This window comes from Cajanus cajan, chromosome 1 (genome assembly GCF_000230855.2).
Source record: "Cajanus cajan strain Asha chromosome 1, NIPB_CcT2T_4, whole genome shotgun sequence".
Lineage (NCBI taxonomy): Eukaryota > Viridiplantae > Streptophyta > Magnoliopsida > Fabales > Fabaceae > Cajanus > Cajanus cajan.
Window position 1 is genome coordinate 60,649,193 of NC_138517.1, and position 18,270 is coordinate 60,667,462.

The following is an 18,270-nucleotide window of genomic DNA, read 5'->3' on the forward strand; positions in this document are numbered from 1 at the left end:
GGCCACTCTTGAATGGCTTTGATTTTCTCGGGGTCCACACGAACCCCATCTTTGCTTACAATGAACCCTAGGAAAACCACATGATCCACACAAAAAGTACATTTTTCAAGATTTGCAAATAAGTGGTTTTTCCTAAGGATCATCAAAACTTCTCTAAGATGTCCTAAGTGATCATCTTGAGACCTACTATAGATTAAGATGTCATCAAAATAAACAACAACATATTTACCTATACACTCTCTCAAGACATGACTCATAAGCCTCACGAATGTACTTGGTGCATTAGTTAAACCAAAAGGCATAACTAGCCACTCATATAATCCAAATTTGGTCTTAAAAGCAGTTTTCCACTCATCACCCTTTTTAAGTCTTATTTGGTGATAACCACTCTTAAGATCAATTTTAGAAAATATAGTAGCACCATGCAATTCATCAAGCATATCATCAGGTCTAGGGATTGGGTGCCTGTACTTGATTGTGATATTGTTAATGGCCCTACAATCACAACACATTCTCCATTTTCCATCTTTCTTGGGCACTAACAACACAGGCACAGCACAGGGACTCAAACTCTTTTGCACCTACCCCTTATCTAATAACTCTTGGACTTGATTCTCTATCTCCTTAGTTTCTTGAGGATTTATCCTATAGGCTGGTCTATTGGGTAGACTAGCCCCATGCACAAAATCAATTTGATGTTCTATACCCCTAAAAGGAGGAAGACCCTTTGGACCTTCACTAGGGAATATATCATCAAATTCTTTTAATAATTGAGAAATTTCAAGAGGTAAAGAATTAAGTTCAAGACTTAAATTATGACACTTAAGCACACTTCTACAAAGAAGAAGATAAGAAGGCTTTTCAACAATTAGAGTTTGTTTTAAAGTTTCTTGTTGGATTCCTTCTATTGGAAGAGGTTTCTCTTCCTTCTTCTCCTTTTAAGCTTTATGCTTCTTTTCTTTTTTTTTTAATCAAATTCTTTTTTTCTTCTTCTCTTTTCATTTTCATTTGTACTTGATCCTCTATCACTTGTGAATGAGACAAAGGATGAAGTACAAACTTTTTTTCTTTATGGGTGAAAGTGATTTCATTGGCAAGGCCATTATGCATGGTTTTCTTGTCAAATTGCCATGGCCTTCCCAACAAAATATAGCAAGCTTCCATTGGAACTATGTCACAAACCACTTGATCTTTATAGTTACCAATAGAAAACTTGACTTTCACTTGTTTATCAACAATGATATCCCCATCTTCATTAAGCCAATGAAGTTGATATGGTTTTGGATGGGGAATAGGAGTAAGATCAAGCTTCTCCACCAACCTTGTGCTACAACAATTGCAACAAGAGCCACTATCCACAATGAGAGAACAAACATTATCAAAAATTTTACATCTTGTATGGAAAATATTCTCTCTTTGTGAAAGGTGAGACTCATGAGGTTGGCTTCCTAGGAGCCTTCTAATCATAAGAAGTTGACCATCATAAGGATATGCACTTTCAATTGGATGGTCTTCCTCACTTGTTTCACTATCACTTGAAGTGGTAGAACTAGATTCATCAACACTACTATTAATGTCTTGCCCTTTCAAAATCATCACCTTTTTAGTGGGGCATTGAGAAGCTATGTGGCCTCTCCCAAGACATTTAAAGCATTTGATGTCACTAGTCTTACTACTAGAAGTGACAACATTTTTATTTTTCTCTTTTTCATTTTCTTTTTCTTTTTCTAGATCCTTGCCAAATTTCTTAGAGGAATCATATTGACCCTCCCTCTTGTAGTCTTTCTTGATATAAGAGCTAGATTGAGTTTTTCCTTTAAAAGAAATTTTTCTCAAATTTTGTTGTTCCACCCTTATACAAAGTTGGACCAAATCATCAAGGTCCCTATAAAGGAGTAACTCAACGCTATCTCTAATATCAAAATTTAGACCACTAAAAAACCTAGCAATGGTCAATCTTTCTTCCTCCCTAATCCCAGCCCTCATAAGATACAACTCCATTTTCTGTCTATACTCCTCCATACTCATGTTATTTTGTTGGAGTCTTTGGAGCTTATCCATAAGCTCCCTACTATAATAAGAAGGTATGTGCCTTCTTCTCATAGCACTCCTCAACTCATTCCAATAAGTGATTGGAGGGTCATTGTGAAGTCTTCTCTCTCTTTCCAACGATGTCCACCAATACATGGCTTGTCCTTGGAAAGCTAGGGTGGCCAAGGGAACCTTTCTTTCCTCACCTACTTTATGACAAGTGAAGATTTGCTCCACTTTCATTTCCCAATCTAAGTAGGCATCCACATTATCTTTTCCATGAAAGTAAGGGAGATCAACCCTTGATTCCCTCACTTTGGGTTCTTTAATGACTCTCCTAGGTGTAGGTTGGTAGTATGCATCCATATTCAAACTACCATCATTTTCTTGGCTTTGAGAGTCATTGGAACTCTTGGTTGAGCTCCTTGAGGAACTTTTTTGACTTTTATTTTTATTTATTTTTTTCAAAAGTTTTTCTTCTCGTTGCTTAATCTTTTGTATCTCTTCCTCTAAAGCAATAAGTTGTACTTCTCTTTGAATCTTTTCTTTTTGTTTTTGAAGTACCTCTTCATGAGTCCAAAGTTTTAGTGCTTCAACCTCCTTGATAATTCTTTTAAAACTTTTAGGAGTTTCAAAGTCACTACTACTTTGAGAATGATGACTCATGATTAAGCAATAAGAATTTATATGCTATGCAAAAGATATAAAATGTTTTTGGTAGTTTTCTAGGAATGAAAATAGCACTTGGGAGTCTAAGTGTAAAAGTTGCACTATCAAGGGAGGTGAGCTACAAAGAGCCACTTAATAACCAAGCCTTTTCAAGTGGAAATCACTAAACTCCTTTGTGGTACTTCCAATTCCCCAAAACTTTTCACAAAAATTTTTGTATGCTTTTCACAATTTGTTTGTTTTTGAAATTAAACTAAGCGTGAGCAATTAAACTACACAATTCTAGATGAATTAGGGCAGCAAAGTAAACACAAATAGAGATAAGAAACTTAAAGGAAGCAAGGTAAGCAACTAGTCAGATAACCCTAAGTGGAAGCTTGAAACATATGAAATTTCCAAGCCAATTCCACTAGTACTACACGTGAGTAGACTACCAAGGAGTTAGATATACCTGACCAGCTTCTTAATACTCCCTCCAAGCTTTACAAATTGGTTTAAAATACAAGAGAGATTGCAAAAATTTAAACTAGCCTAGAAAGCAATAAATGGCAGTTTTTGTGACCAATTAGTGACGGATTTTGTTGTCCAATTTTCTAACACTTGTTTAAGTGTTTTAATCTGCCACTAACCCTTGAAATAAGATGCTCCTGGACCTGCACAATGAACACAACAAAAGTGGTTAATGGAGGCTGCTCACAAGGTGAAAGGAATGGTCACTCCAGTGAAGGAAGTTTAGGAAAAGTTAGGTCACTAAATTAGGTCAAATTTTGTGGTATTAGTGTCCAAAACTTTCCTACTCTTTGTTGAGTCAATGCTTGATCCTTAAGCAAGGATTTGAGTCCACTTATAGCACAGGGAATTTAATGAAAGAAAACTAGACAAGCAACAAAGCACAATTTGAAAAGCTTATACCAAAAATAAAGAGTAATAGGTGTATATGACAAGACTCAAAGAATATCAACAAGTAAAACTGAAAATTAAGACTCCAAAGAAAGCTAGCACACAGTTAGGAAGGTTCCTAGATAGTTACTAGAGTATATGAATGTAGACCCCTAAAATTGTCCGGGTCGGAAATAAAACTCGAAGACCCTCAAAGATCGAAGGAAAGTCAGCCAGAAGGACTCCTAGAAGACCATAGGATGGCTATCTGTAGGTTTAGAGGTCTTAGAGTAGCTTAAAATAAGGAAGTGGAGGGAATGAAGCCCAATACGGCCGTACTAAACTTAATACGGCCGTATTGAAGCTTCAATACGGCCGCAGTGAACTCAATACGGCGTATTGAAGTTTCTGAAACTTCAATACGGCCGTACTGAAATCAATACGGCCGTATTGAAGCTTCAATACAGCCGCAGTGAACTCAATACGGGCGTATTGAAATTTCTGAATTTCAATACGGCCGTATTGAACTCAATACGGCCGTATTGAAGTTCAAAAATTTCAATACGGCCGTATTGATTCCATAGCCCGTATTGCCCCTGTTCCCTATAAATATGGCGTCATTTTGACGTCATTGGACACTTTTACACGGAGTTTTGACTCCCTCCTTGAGTATTCTGGGGTTTTTGAGCAGTGTTCTGCCCTAGAAATCTCTCTGGGAGTCGATTCGACGAAGTTCTGGAATTCCGAGCATTTAGCTTGGAGATTCGAACCTAGTCGAAGGGAAATCCTCCGGATCTCCATAGTTAAAATTTTATAGGAGGGAACGAGCGGGCTTGTAGAGCGAGGGAACGCCAAAAAGCTTCCCAGTTTTACGAAATATATAAAAGCACGCTTCAAAGGTTTCTTCTTCAAAATCCTTCCTTTTACTGCTTTCTGATTGTTGCATCGCATATCTAATTTATTCGCCATGTAGATATCTTGTTCATAATCGTTTATAATAAATAGGGGTAATTTAGTAATTTTACATTGTTATTTATAAAATAATCTGTCATAGGGAACCCGAAAGGGGCGCTGTGGGGTGCTAACACCTTCCCCACGCGTAACCGACTCCCTTACCCGACTCTGGTTGTAATGGCCGAAGTCGATTTTTAAATCGATTGCCTTAAACTTCTTTTTCCAATGTTTTGAGTAAAACATTGGTGGCGACTCCATGAACCCTCCTTTTGCGAAAACCACTAATCCATGGAGGGTCCCGCTTGGGATTAACATGGATTGGTGAGACATTTAATAAATAAATTGGATAAGATCGACAAGGTCTCAGTTTGAGAACAAGTCGTTCTAATAATCCAATACATTTTCAAAACTAAAATAAAAGCGAGCTCGACCGTCTTCGCGAATGCCGAAAGCCCGTTTTGGGCCGGTGGCGACAGATGGCGACTCCACTGGGGAAGCCTCGAGAGTCAGTCCCATTTAGTGACAGATTATTTTTAACAAATAATAGTTAAAATTACTTTATTACCCCTCACTTGTATGATAACATGTTTATCTATTTGGCTTTAATAACTGTTGTATTTTTAAATTTACGCAATTGTTTGAAATAAAAACTGCACACAAACCTTTGCAAACAACAGTTCCCTCTATACCCGGGGGCATGAGTGATTAACCATAGGGAGTGGATGTTAGTACGGCCGGTTGTCGAATGGGTCTATAGGTGCCCGTAGACCGTTGTCGGAAAACATCACTCAAGGTGATAACCATGAACTTGAGTCCGACGGTGCGTTGGAGCTTTCCATCGACCTACGATGAGAGGAATTGGGTCCCTATAATGGGGGCACCTTGGGGGCCTTGGACTGGTGAGAACAGTTAGAACCTACCTTGAATATGCACCTTTCTGCAGGATACCCCTACCTCGTGATTCGCTCGTGACTGTTCGTGGATGAGTGAATTGTTTGTGTAAATGCTTATGTGCAATTGTTTGTGCATTAATAAATAACCTCGTGATAAGGTCTAAAGAATAATCCCCATGCATGAAAAAACCATGACATGAGAAGAAAGACCATGTGTGAAAATATAATAAAAGTGAGGAGCATGTGCATCATTACCAATAAAGATATCATGCATCCTCATAAACCATGCATTCTAGGTTCACCAATACCTCTTGACATGAGTAAAAGAGACCCATAATTATCGAGATTCTCCGTTGAGGAGAGATCATAAGTCAAGGAGGGTAGTAACACTCTGTTTTAAAAAGGCAGCGCCTTAAAAATGGAGGGTTATCAAGCTCATGTCAAGAGCGTATTCATGAATAAACTAATTAGATTAAAAAAATTCATTTTAGAAAGTGGCTGGTCATCTCTCTGTCCTCACACGCGCAAAGAAAATCAAGAAAATGGAAGCGCTAGAGGAACAAAACAAGAAGCTCACGACCGAGCTTTCACAGCTCAAAGAGCAGATGGCGCAAATGTTGGAACTCATGCGTCACCATAACATTCATGGATCTCATCACAGTGACCATGGGTCCCATCATGAGGGAGAGGAGGAAGAGCATGAAGAAGATCCTCCACATGCCATACCTATTGGGGCTGGAATCATGATTAAAGAGCCCGAAGTTTCTAAAGAACAATTCCACGCCCTCGAGGATCGGCTAAGGGCTATGGAGGGGCGTGATTTTGACATCAAGGATGCCGCCGACATGTGTTTAGTGAGGGACATCCAATTCCCTCCTAAATTTAAAGTGCCGGATTTCCCAAAATACGTGGGATCGACTTGCCCCAAGAGTCATCTCACCATGTACTGCCGAAAGATGGCTGCATATGCCACAAACGAAAAGCTCTTGATCCACTGCTTCCAAGAGAGCTTGGCTGATACCGCGCTCAACTGGTATATGCAGCTAGATGGAAATCTAGTACACACATGGAGGCAGTTGGCCGACGCCTTTCTCAAGCGCTATAAGTATAACATCGACCTAACACCCGATAGGTCCGATCTTCAAGCCTTGAGCAAGAATAATGATGAATCTTTCAAAGCGTACGCCCAACGATGGAGGGAGTTGGCGGCACAAATAGAGCCCCCGTTGTCGGATAAGGAGACGGTGTCCTTGTTCATAAACTCGTTGACCGGTCCCTATTATGACAAGATGATAGGGAACACGACAACACTCTTCTCGGACATCATCACCATTGGCGAAAGAGTGGAACAAGGGCTGAAAAGTGGGAAGCTAGCTGGGCTTCCCCAATCATTTGAAGCCAAGAAGACCTTCGGGAAGAAGAAAGAAGGAGGAGTCAACGCTGTAACCATTTCTCCATCTTCTTCCACTTCGAAGTCGGGAAAGTCGCAATACAAGCCTGTGAGGAAGTTTGATAAACTTCCGACCACATATAGCGACCTCCTGCCGAAGCTAGTGGAGGCGCATCTTCTAGCTTATGTTCCACCAAGGAAATTTGATCCACCATACCCCGATTGGTACAAACCACAAGACAAATGTCTATACCATTCGGGGGCATCGGGGCATTCAACGGAGGACTGTAAAGTTCTCAAATATAAGGTCCAAGACCTTATTGATGTTGGGTGGGTCACCTTCGATTCGACAGCGCCCGACGTGAGCAAGAATCCTCTACCAAAGCAGGAGTAGAGAATGGCAAGCCACGATAGGGCCCCTTCATATTTTTCTTCTTTTAGGGACTCATGATCAGTACCCGAGATCATGAGAACCTTTTCATGTAAATAAGGGTTTTACAGTTTTTTTAAATATCAATAAAGAGGCATTTTTCACGTATCATTCTTTTGTTCTTTTCTCTCTTTCCCCATTAACATTAATAATTCTAAACCTAAACAGAACCAATAAAATAATTGTGTCTGTAATTGTTCGCTCTGACCGGGATCCAAAAGTTGAGGATAAATGGGTTGAGTTGGACAGTAATGAGGAGACCATTTCTCCGGATCTGCAAAGATTGCTCGTCAAGAGAAATTAGAGACTGTGAATTTGGGGCATGGCCAAAAGATATAAGAGGTCAACATTGGGACCCATATCAGTGATGAAATAAGGACACATGTTTCCGCTATGATTATAATAAAATCATTCTTCATTGCTTCTTTTCTTGCTTATAATAAAATTCTAAACCGCATCATTTTTAACCCTGCTTGAATAAACATGAATGAGGTTAAAATCATCTTAATAATAATAAACCCACATCATTTTCATGTGGAGGTGTGTGTGACAACTTGGAGCACCTTCCCTTGGCCTTGACAAGTGCCATCATGGATAAAAATAAATCCTTCAAAATAAAAGAAGCTCGGCAGGAAACCCAAAAAGGGGACTGCGCAAAAATAAGAGCAAAGAACCCGCTAGGAATCCCACGAAGGGGTGACCTAGGCAAAAATTAGGGTTACAAAATAATGAACAAAAACAAAAGTCCGCTAAAATACCACGAAAGGGTGTTTTAGGCAAAAATAAGGACAATCGAAAAACAGAATAAATCCATGATGGTACCACCAACTGAATTCAACAAAGGGGCTCAAGAAAAGCTATCCAAGTTGTCAAATCACAAATGTTAATAACCAAGACGTGCTTAACTTCATAAGTGTTTAATCAAACAAGTCTAAACACTTAAGCCTACCATTGGCCAAGCCATTCTTACAAAATCCATTTTTCAAAAAATAAATAAATCCCCTCTAAAACACAAACTTTAGAACAAAAATATCTTTCCTTTCTCTTCTCTCTTGTCCCAAAAGATTTTAGAATAATCTAGTGGAAGCATGGAGAAATAAATCATCACTGAAAATGGATCTAATCTGAATAATAAAATGGTGGAAGAACTGTGCCAAGAATTCAAGATCCAACACCGCAACTCTTCCCCATATCGGCCAAAGATGAACAGGGCAATCGAGGCAACCAATAAGGACATCAAGAAAATAGGGTAAATGATGGTTGCCTCATTTAAAGACTGGCACGAGATGTTACCCTTCGCTCTTCATGGTTATAAGACTTCAGTACGCACATCTACAGGAGCTACTCCATTCTCCCTCGTCTATGGGATGGAGGCAGTTCTACCTGTCGAAGTCAAGATACCTTCTCTAAGGGTAATCATGGAAACAAAACTTTCCGAGGTAAAATGGGTTCAAAGCCGATACGACCAGTTGAACCTTATCAAAAAGAAACGGCTGAACGCCATATGCCATGGTCAAGCCTATCAGAGGAAGATCAAAAAAAGGCTTTTGACAAGAAAGTCCACCCTCGAGTCTACCATGAGGGAGAGTTGGTAATGAAGAAATTGCTACCAACTCAAAAGGACAAAATCGGAAAGTATGCCCCAAATCATGGAGGACCATACGTGGAAAAACGAGCCTTCTCAGGAGGAGCATTGATCCTCACAGACATGGATGGAAAAGAACTTCGATACCCAGTCAACGCTGACGAGGTAAAGAAGTACTATGCTTGAAGACGTTGCTTGCATAGGCCCGCTAGGATGAAAACCCAAAAAGGGCATCCTAGGCAAAAGTTAGGGCAAAATAAAAAGCCCGCCAGTACAAGGGTACTAGGCAAAACAAAGGCAAAATTATCCCCGCTAGGATACGTCCTAGGCAAAAGTTAGGGGCAAAAGAATAAGATGTAAAAGCAAAGCAAGCAACGATCGCTTGAATCGAAAACCGAAAGGCGGTTCAAGTGATTATCTTCTAGAAGCAAGCGTCTTGCAGCATCTGCGCTCCTGGCTCAGGCATCTCACCCGAAGCAACTAGGGAATGTAAAGAGCAACAATTACAGATATAATTGTTAAGCCCAATGTATATAGCCTACCCTGGCCAGCCATTCTTCAGAAATTCCTTCTGTATATCTTTCTGTAAAAACACTTGTGAATATTAATAAAATATCTATTCATTTCTTTTCTCTCTTGACCATGTGATTATGCCTCTAAATTGGTATTTCTAAAAAATTGTATGAAATTCCTTAATAATCGGTCAATAAAGAAAATTGGAGGGGTTCCTATAAAATCCATAATCTCCTGCATAAAAGGCTCACAAAAATATTCCCTCACGTCGATGACAGAAATTCCTCCAAGAAAAGGAGGATAGGGAGAGCCATTCATTTTTCTAAAAACATTAAATAATAAAACTTGCATTTGTGCATCACACACATTAGTTGCACATTCAAAGACCTTATCATGAGGCAATTGCATAAAATAGAAAAAATAGAAAATTGCTTGTGTATGGCAGCGGTCAACAGAAAAAGCCAAAAAATGACAAAAAAGGCAAAAAAGTACAGAAAAAGCCAAAAACGACAAAAAAGGGCAAAAGATTTAGAAAATCAATCGCCTCGTACAGAATAACTGAGCCTGGAGAGGCTTGCCGAAATAATACTCTTTCAGAATAATTAAGCCTGGAGAGGCTTGCCGAAATAATACTCCCACAGAATAATTGAGCCTGGAGAGGCTTGCTGAAAAAATACTCCCACAAAATAATTAAGCCTGGAGAGGCTTGCCGAAATAATACTCTCCAAAAGACATCTCAGCTCGCATTCTCGGGCTGAACAAAAAACAATACTCATGCAGAATAACTGAGCCTGGAGAGGCTTGCCGAAACAATACTCCCATAGAATAACCGAGCCTGGAGAGGCTTGCCGAAATAATACTCTCTCAGAATAATTGAGCCTGGAGAGGCTCGCCAAAATAATACTCCCCAGAGATATCTCAGCTTCCACTCACGGGCCAAATTCCCCAGTGAAAGCTATCAAAGCGAGATCAGCAAAATTCCCCAACGGAAGCATGATCCAAACAAAATATCCAAGTCAAAGGACTTAGACTTCCTCAGTGGAAGATAGCTTTCCAACTCAAACGAAGAGTGAAGCTAAGCCTGAAGAGGCTTTCTAAATAATACTCTGGGATACATAAGAACTTCAAATCCCCAGTCGCCTACACAGAGGCATTCCTACAAAAAGCAAAAATCCAAAAGATCAATAACAATTCCCCAAGCGGAATCTGGCTTTTCAGCCAAACATCAAGCGTCAAGATGATCTGCCTAACAGAAGAGGCTAATCACAATCAATGACAAAATCCCCCAGCGGATAATAGCCTACACAGAGGCGACAAAAAAAAAAAAAAAAAAAAAAAAAACCCAAAAGAGTTACCCGAATAAGGATAACCGGGATACTCCACAACGTCAAAAGGACGACAGCCAAACATAAGGCATCGCTCAACTCAGAGAGAGAGCATCTGTGTCTACACCTCAAGGAGTCAGAAATTCTCCATGGGTACCAACTAAGCAATGCAAGTTGGGGCACAAAAACCTATGAATGACTGCACATCCCCTAGACGGATCCCTGCGTTATCCAGCCCTCAGTGGCACCAAAATCAAAATCAAACCGTCGAAGCAGCATCGTGGACTGTGGAGACAAAATCATCTCAAAGCCTAAGAGGCAATACTTAGCTACCCAGTTGTCGAGAGCACCGAGGTATGCAAAGCCTGGAGAGGCAATACTCAGCTACCCAGTTGTCGAGAGCACCGAGGTATGCACAAGCCTGGAGAGGCAGTACTCAGCTACCCAGTTGTCGAGAGCACCGAGGTATGCACAAGCCTGGAGAGGCACTACTTAGCTACCCAGTTGTCGAGAGCACCGAGGTATGCAAAGCCTGGAGAGGCAATACTCAGCTACCCAGTTGTCGAGAGCACCGAGGTATGCACAAGCCTGGAGAGGCAGTACTCAGCTACCCAGTTGTCGAGAGCACCGAGGTATGCACAAGCCTGGAGAGGCAATACTCAGCTACCCAGTTGTCGAGAGCACCGAGGTATGCACAAGCCTGGAGAGGCAGTACTCAGCTACCCAGTTGTCGAGAGCACCGAGGTATGCACAAGCCTGGAGAGGCAATACTCAGCTACCCAGTTGTCGAGAGCACCGAGGTATGCACAAGCCTAAGAGGCGCTACTCAGCTACCCAGTTGTCGAGAGCACCGAGGTATGCACAAGCCTAAGAGGCGCTACTCAGCTACCCAGTTGTCGAGAGCACCGAGGTATGCACAAGCCTGGAGAGGCAATACTCAGCTACCCAGTTGTCGAGAGCACCGAGGTATGCACAAGCCTGGAGAGGCGGTACTCAGCTACCCAGTTGTCGAGAGCACCGAGGTATGCACAAGCCTGGAGAGGCGGTACTCAGCTACCCAGTTGTCGAGAGCACCGAGGTATGCAATGAGCCTGGAGAGGCGACGACTAATACTCAACCTGGAGAGGCTACTCAACAATTTTCCGCCGGAAGACGCTACAAGTCAGAAGGTTGGCACATCACCCGGACAATTGGGTCAACTCCTTTACTTGTCAGCCGGTACACCAAAAAGCCGTTTGACTAAGTAAAGGGGGGGCAGCTGTAAACCCCTAAAATTGTCCGGGTCGGAAATAAAACTCGAAGACCCTCAAAGATCGAAGGAAAGTCAGCCAGAAGGACTCCTAGAAGACCATAGGATGGCTATCTGTAGGTTTAGAGGTCTTAGAGTAGCTTAAAATAAGGAAGTGGAGGGAATGAAGCCCAATACGGCCGTACTAAACTTAATACGGCCGTATTGAAGCTTCAATACGGCCGCAGTGAACTCAATACGGCGTATTGAAGTTTCTGAAACTTCAATACGGCCGTACTGAAATCAATACGGCCGTATTGAAGCTTCAATACAGCCGCAGTGAACTCAATACGGGCGTATTGAAATTTCTGAATTTCAATACGGCCGTATTGAACTCAATACGGCCGTATTGAAGTTCAAAAATTTCAATACGGCCGTATTGATTCCATAGCCCGTATTGCGCCTGTTCCCTATAAATATGGCGTCATTTTGACGTCATTGGACACTTTTACACGGAGTTTTGACTCCCTCCTTGAGTATTCTGGGGTTTTTGAGCAGTGTTCTGCCCTAGAAATCTCTCTGGGAGTCGATCCGACGAAGTTCTGGAATTCCGAGCATTTAGCTTGGAGATTCGAACCTAGTCGAAGGGAAATCCTCCGGATTTCCATAGTTAAAATTTTATAGGAGGGAACGAGCGGGCTTGTAGAGCGAGGGAACGCCAAAAAGCTTCCCAGTTTTACGAAATATATTAAAGCACGCTTCAAAGGTTTCTTCTTCAAAATCCTTCCTTTTACTGCTTTCTGATTGTTGCATCGCATATCTAATTTATTCGCCATGTAGATATCTTGTTCATAATCGTTTATAATAAATAGGGGTAATTTAGTAATTTTACATTGTTATTTATAAAATAATCTGTCATAGGGAACCCGAAAGGGGCGCTGTGGGGTGCTAACACCTTCCCCACGCGTAACCGACTCCCTTACCCGACTCTGGTTGTAATGGCCGAAGTCGATTTTTAAATCGATTGCCTTAAACTTCTTTTTCCAATGTTTTGAGTAAAACATTGGTGGCGACTCCATGAACCCTCCTTTTGCGAAAACCACTAATCCATGGAGGGTCCCGCTTGGGATTAACATGGATTGGTGAGACATTTAATAAATAAATTGGATAAGATCGACAAGGTCTCAGTTTGAGAACAAGTCGTTCTAATAATCCAATACATTTTCAAAACTAAAATAAAAGCGAGCTCGACCGTCTTCGCGAATGCCGAAAGCCCGTTTCGGGCCGGTGGCGACAATGAACAACACAAAAAAAATTTGAAAGCAATTGGATAAGTATAAACCAAATAGTAGTCAAAACAATAACAAGGAATCAAGTGAATTTTGTCAATGAACACCTCTCGGCTTTTTCAATTTAAATTGCTTTAAATATATATTTTTTTATTCTTTCTTTTTCTATATTCAAATTAAGATTCCAGAGAAGGTATTTGCCTTTTGTTTCAAAATTTTTTATGATTCCAAGCTATAGAAACCGAGACTACAAGATAACCAAAAATTCAAGTGAAAATGATGAAACTAGTGCACTAGTTTTAGGTTTTTGTATTGGATTATTTTTGTACACTTTTCTTTTGAACTTTAGAACTTTTTATTTTTTTTTAGGCTCTGTATTCTCCTCTGTTTTCAGCCTCTTTATTTTTTTTTTTAAAATTTGAATCCAAAAATATAGTGCACTAGAAGTAGGATTAAGCACTTGAAATTTTAAGTAACACAAATTTTAATAAGATTTTTCAATGGAAAGTGAATTGAAAACTTAAGTACACAATGGAAACCTAACTCTAAAGAAATTTGCTAGAACTAATAGCAAATTATGAACACAATAAGGTAAAAGAAAAAGCACATATAGGTAGGCACAAAAGAAAGCAAACCGAAAACAACAATGATGAACAATGCACTCAAAACAAAATTAGGTCAACATGCTATTCAAGGAATTCTTAAACATATAAAGGACTAAACACAAACTCTAAGACAAAACATGGATTCAAAACCAAAATCTAATGCAATGCATGAAGTCCAATCACGGACACATACAAGAATGGAGAGACTCAAAGAAAACAAAATATAAGCACAAGCAAAAAGGTCCTAAACAATTTGATTGTGGAAGAAATTAAGAACAATCAAACAATGGATCTAAGGAACAAATTTACTTCAAAGAAACAATTAGATCCGAATAGAAACTCAAAGAAGACACACAAGAGAGCACAAACAACATAACAAAATGGACAAAACACTAGAGAACTTATCTCCTTGAAGAACCTTGCTCTTGATACCAAAAATGATGGAAGAAGTAGGAGAAGTGATGAATGATCTCCTCCTAAGCTCCTCCTAGGCACGAATCCACTTCAATGGAGATAACACCAAATGGATGAACACTTTTAGAAGGTGAAGAACTTGTGGAATGAAGGCCTAAGCCTTGAGGGAAGCATCCAACCTCAAGCAATCAAGAGATTGCTCACTTCAAAGAGAAGGAACTAGGGTTTCCTAAAGTGTTTTGAAGGCACTCTCTCTTGCTCTCTCTTAGAACTTCGGTGACTCTTGAGAATTGCTGAAAATGTAATCAGAAATTCAATATTATAAAAAGTGTTTGTACAAGGTGGGAGAGCTACACTTATAGGTGAAAAACTAGGTCAAGTTGGCGCCAATCCTAGCAGACACAATTGGCGCCAAGTTTGAATTTCAAATTTTGAATTTGAAATTCAAACTTCAGCCAATTAAATGACTAAACCGGATGGTACCTTCATCCTAATGTCATTTGGGAGTTATTTGAAGTGAATTTAGAGCTCACATGGCCGGAACCTCTCCATGCCATCCATGTGACTCAAATTCAAATCAAATTACTTCTAAATGACATATGAATGAACCCTAATGCACCTATTAATGTATACTTCATATAAACCTAATCTAATGACCGAAATACATTGGTCTAATGAATACAATGAATAGGAAAAATTACAAGAAAAAGAATGAGCCTAATATTGGGTATCAAAAGCCCAAAGCCTAAGAAGCCCAATTACAAGCCCAAGAACATAAACCCTAATCTATGGTCAAAATACAAGACCAAAATCAAAGTAATTTCCTATACTAATAAAATGCAATAAAACATGGTGTTTAATCAAGTAAGGTCCATGTGAGAAGCACCCTAGGCCCACCAAGACCATTGGGCCCACTAAGCTCTAAAGCAGACAAATCTTCAAGTAATCTCCTGGCCATAGCTCTAGTGGTTGGGCCTTTGGCCCATGCTCTTCCATCACAAAACATTGCACAATCAATCATCCAAAACAGAATTATCAAATCATTCCAAACACAATATATCAACAATTAAACTTCACATTGCAACAGAATTTAAATTGTTCAACAGAATAAACCAAGACAATTGTTCAGAAATTAAACGAAATTACAACCCAATTGAAAAACAGAAATTGAAAACTAAAACTTCGTAATTAAAAAAAACAGAACACTAAATCACTCCGAGTCTTCAGGCATCCTAAGTTGAGCCTTAATTCGGTTAATCTCATGATCAAGGTTATCAAACCGATCAAGAATACCCGAGTAAATTGACTCATGCCTCCTAGACATCTCCATGACCGCATCAAGCTTATTAATCATGATCTGCTCAAATGAAGAGAATTCTTTAGGCTCCGCTTCTTGTTCTCTATCAGGTTCAACTTCGACCTGTGGTGGCTGATCTTCATCATGAGATGGAACGCCATCTTCATCAGTTGTCGGTTTAGGAGTTGGAGGGACATCTCCCTTGAATACCCATTTATCTTCCTGTTTCAGCATCCCCATGTGATGCAAGGAAGATTTTTCAATCTTATTAGAGGCATGGAGAATAATTTTTTTCTCCCCTTTCAAATCCACACCTGCTTCCACATACAGTCATTCACCACAGACACCCAATCAATTTTAATCTTTTTCTTGATTACATGCATCAGCAAAATGTCATCCCTTGACATTTGTGCATGATTATGCAACGAGGCTTAAGCATCCAAGCTATGATAAAAGAAATTAAACGGGAATTTTTCTTCATACCTCCCGCCAAAAATTTTGTATAGTTAGTGTTCTTCGAGTTCCTCTAACAGTCTCTAAAGGTTGTCAGCTCCTCAAAATCTCCAAAGTTGAAGGATTGGGGCTTTGTACTCCCATCTCCGCTCAGCCCGACAGCTTCCTTCAGCGTTGGACCGTCAAGCTTTATGAGCTTGCCCTTCACCACCAATTGCATTATCCCTTCATTTCTTGAGGCAAAGCAAAAAAATAGCCTTATAAGCTCAAGGTAATAAGGTCCTTCTAGTTCCAAAAACTTCCCAAGTTCTTGGTGCTCTAACAGAGAAGGAAAGCTAAACCCCTCGTTCTTGAACCATTCCAGCTTCAAGGTCTTGGGAGGGATGATTCTTCTACCCGCATACCATTCGAAATAGTAGTCTTGGGTTTTCTCATCAGCAAACCATTTTGAGATGAGTTTCTCCGTGGGTAGAGGTCGTTTGCTCCCCCTCACTTCTAACTTCTTTGGCCTTTTGGAAGATGAAGCCATTGTTGGGTTAAAGATTGGTTCTTTGGTGGAGATGAAGAAGATGAAGAGGGTTAGGGTTTGAGAGTTGAGAGAATGCGAGTATTTGGAAAATGAGAGGGTTTGGAGGTTATAAAATCCCTAGCACCGGTTTTGGGTAGAGGAGAGGTTCCACAAGTGAAGGGTAGTGGAGAGTTGGAGGTTGGCGCAAATAAAATTGTTCAAAAAGCTTTTGGAAAACCAAGGGTTGCGCAAATAATCGATTATCCATACAAATAATCGATTATTTGTATCAGTAAAATCCTTTGAAAAACCCTTTCTGCACTAAATAATCGATTATTTTTGGAATAATCGATTATTCTAGAAGGTCATTTTCCTCAACCTTGCCCAGATAGTCGATTATTTCCAAAATAATCGATTATTCCAGAGACTCTTTGTATTCTGCTTCCCAGATAATCGATTATTTCAGAGACTTCTGGAATTCCTCTTCTCCCAGATAATCGATTATTGCCCAAATAATCGATTATTCTTATGGGCTCACTTACAATAATCGATTAAATTTTAAAATAATCGATTATTCCATAGAAGTTTTGCTTCTCTTACTTCTAACTTTTCAAACCATTCCAAATCTAATTCAACTCTTAAAAAATCTCTTTTATGCATTATACATCAATGTTTTACACATACATTAATCATTTTCAATTAAACAATCAATCCCAAATACACAATCACAATCAATTCAAACAAGATTCATTGATTATTCCTAGTTCAATTCTCAACTGATTAAATCTTTCCCTTGGTAGAGGTTTTGTAAATATGTCAGCTAATTGCTTACTAGTTTCAACAAACTCTACAACACAATCATTTCTCTGAACATGATCTCTTAAAAAGTGGTGTCTTATCTCTATGTGTTTTGTCCTAGAGTCCAAAATTAGATTTTTGGTCAGATTTATTGCACTAGTATTGTCACATCTCAAAGGAATTTTATTCAACTCAGTTCCATAATCTCTTAGTTGTTGTTTCATCTGGAGAATTTGAGCACAACAACTCCCAGCAGCTATATATTTAGCCTTAGTTGTACTTAAAGCAACACAAGCTTGCTTTTTACTATGCCATAAGACTAGTGCACTTCCTAGTAGGTGACAAGTACCACTTGTGCTTTTTCTATCAAGTCTACACCCAGCATAATCTGAATCTGAGTAGCCTATCAAACTTAGTGAGACTCCTTTTGGATACCACAAACCTACATTAGTTGTTCCTTTTAGATATTTAAGAATTCTCTTTACAGATTTCATGTGAGATTATTTTGGATTTGCCTAAAATCTTGCACACAAGCACACAACAAACATTATATCAAGCCTACTAGCAGTCAAATATAAGAGTGATCCAATGATACCTCTATACTTTGAGTTATCAACAGCTATGCCTTTCTCATCCAAGTCAAGATTGCATGTGTTTGATATTGGTGTTGCAGCCTCCTTACACCCTTCCATACCAAACTTCTTCAATAGTTCATTGCAATACTTGCTTTGACTTATAAAGATTCTATCACTCATTTGTTTGATTTGCAACCCCAAAAAGAATGTAAACTCCCCCATCATTGACATTTCAAATTCTCCTTGCATGGTCTTAGCAAATTCTTTGCATGGAGAGACATTAGTAGATCCAAAAACAATGTCATCCACATAGATTTGAACATACATTGTATCATTTTTAAACTTTTTTACAAACAATGTATTATCTACTTTCCCTCTTACATAGTCATTTTCAATCAAAAATTTGCTCAGCCTGTCATACCATGATCTTAGAG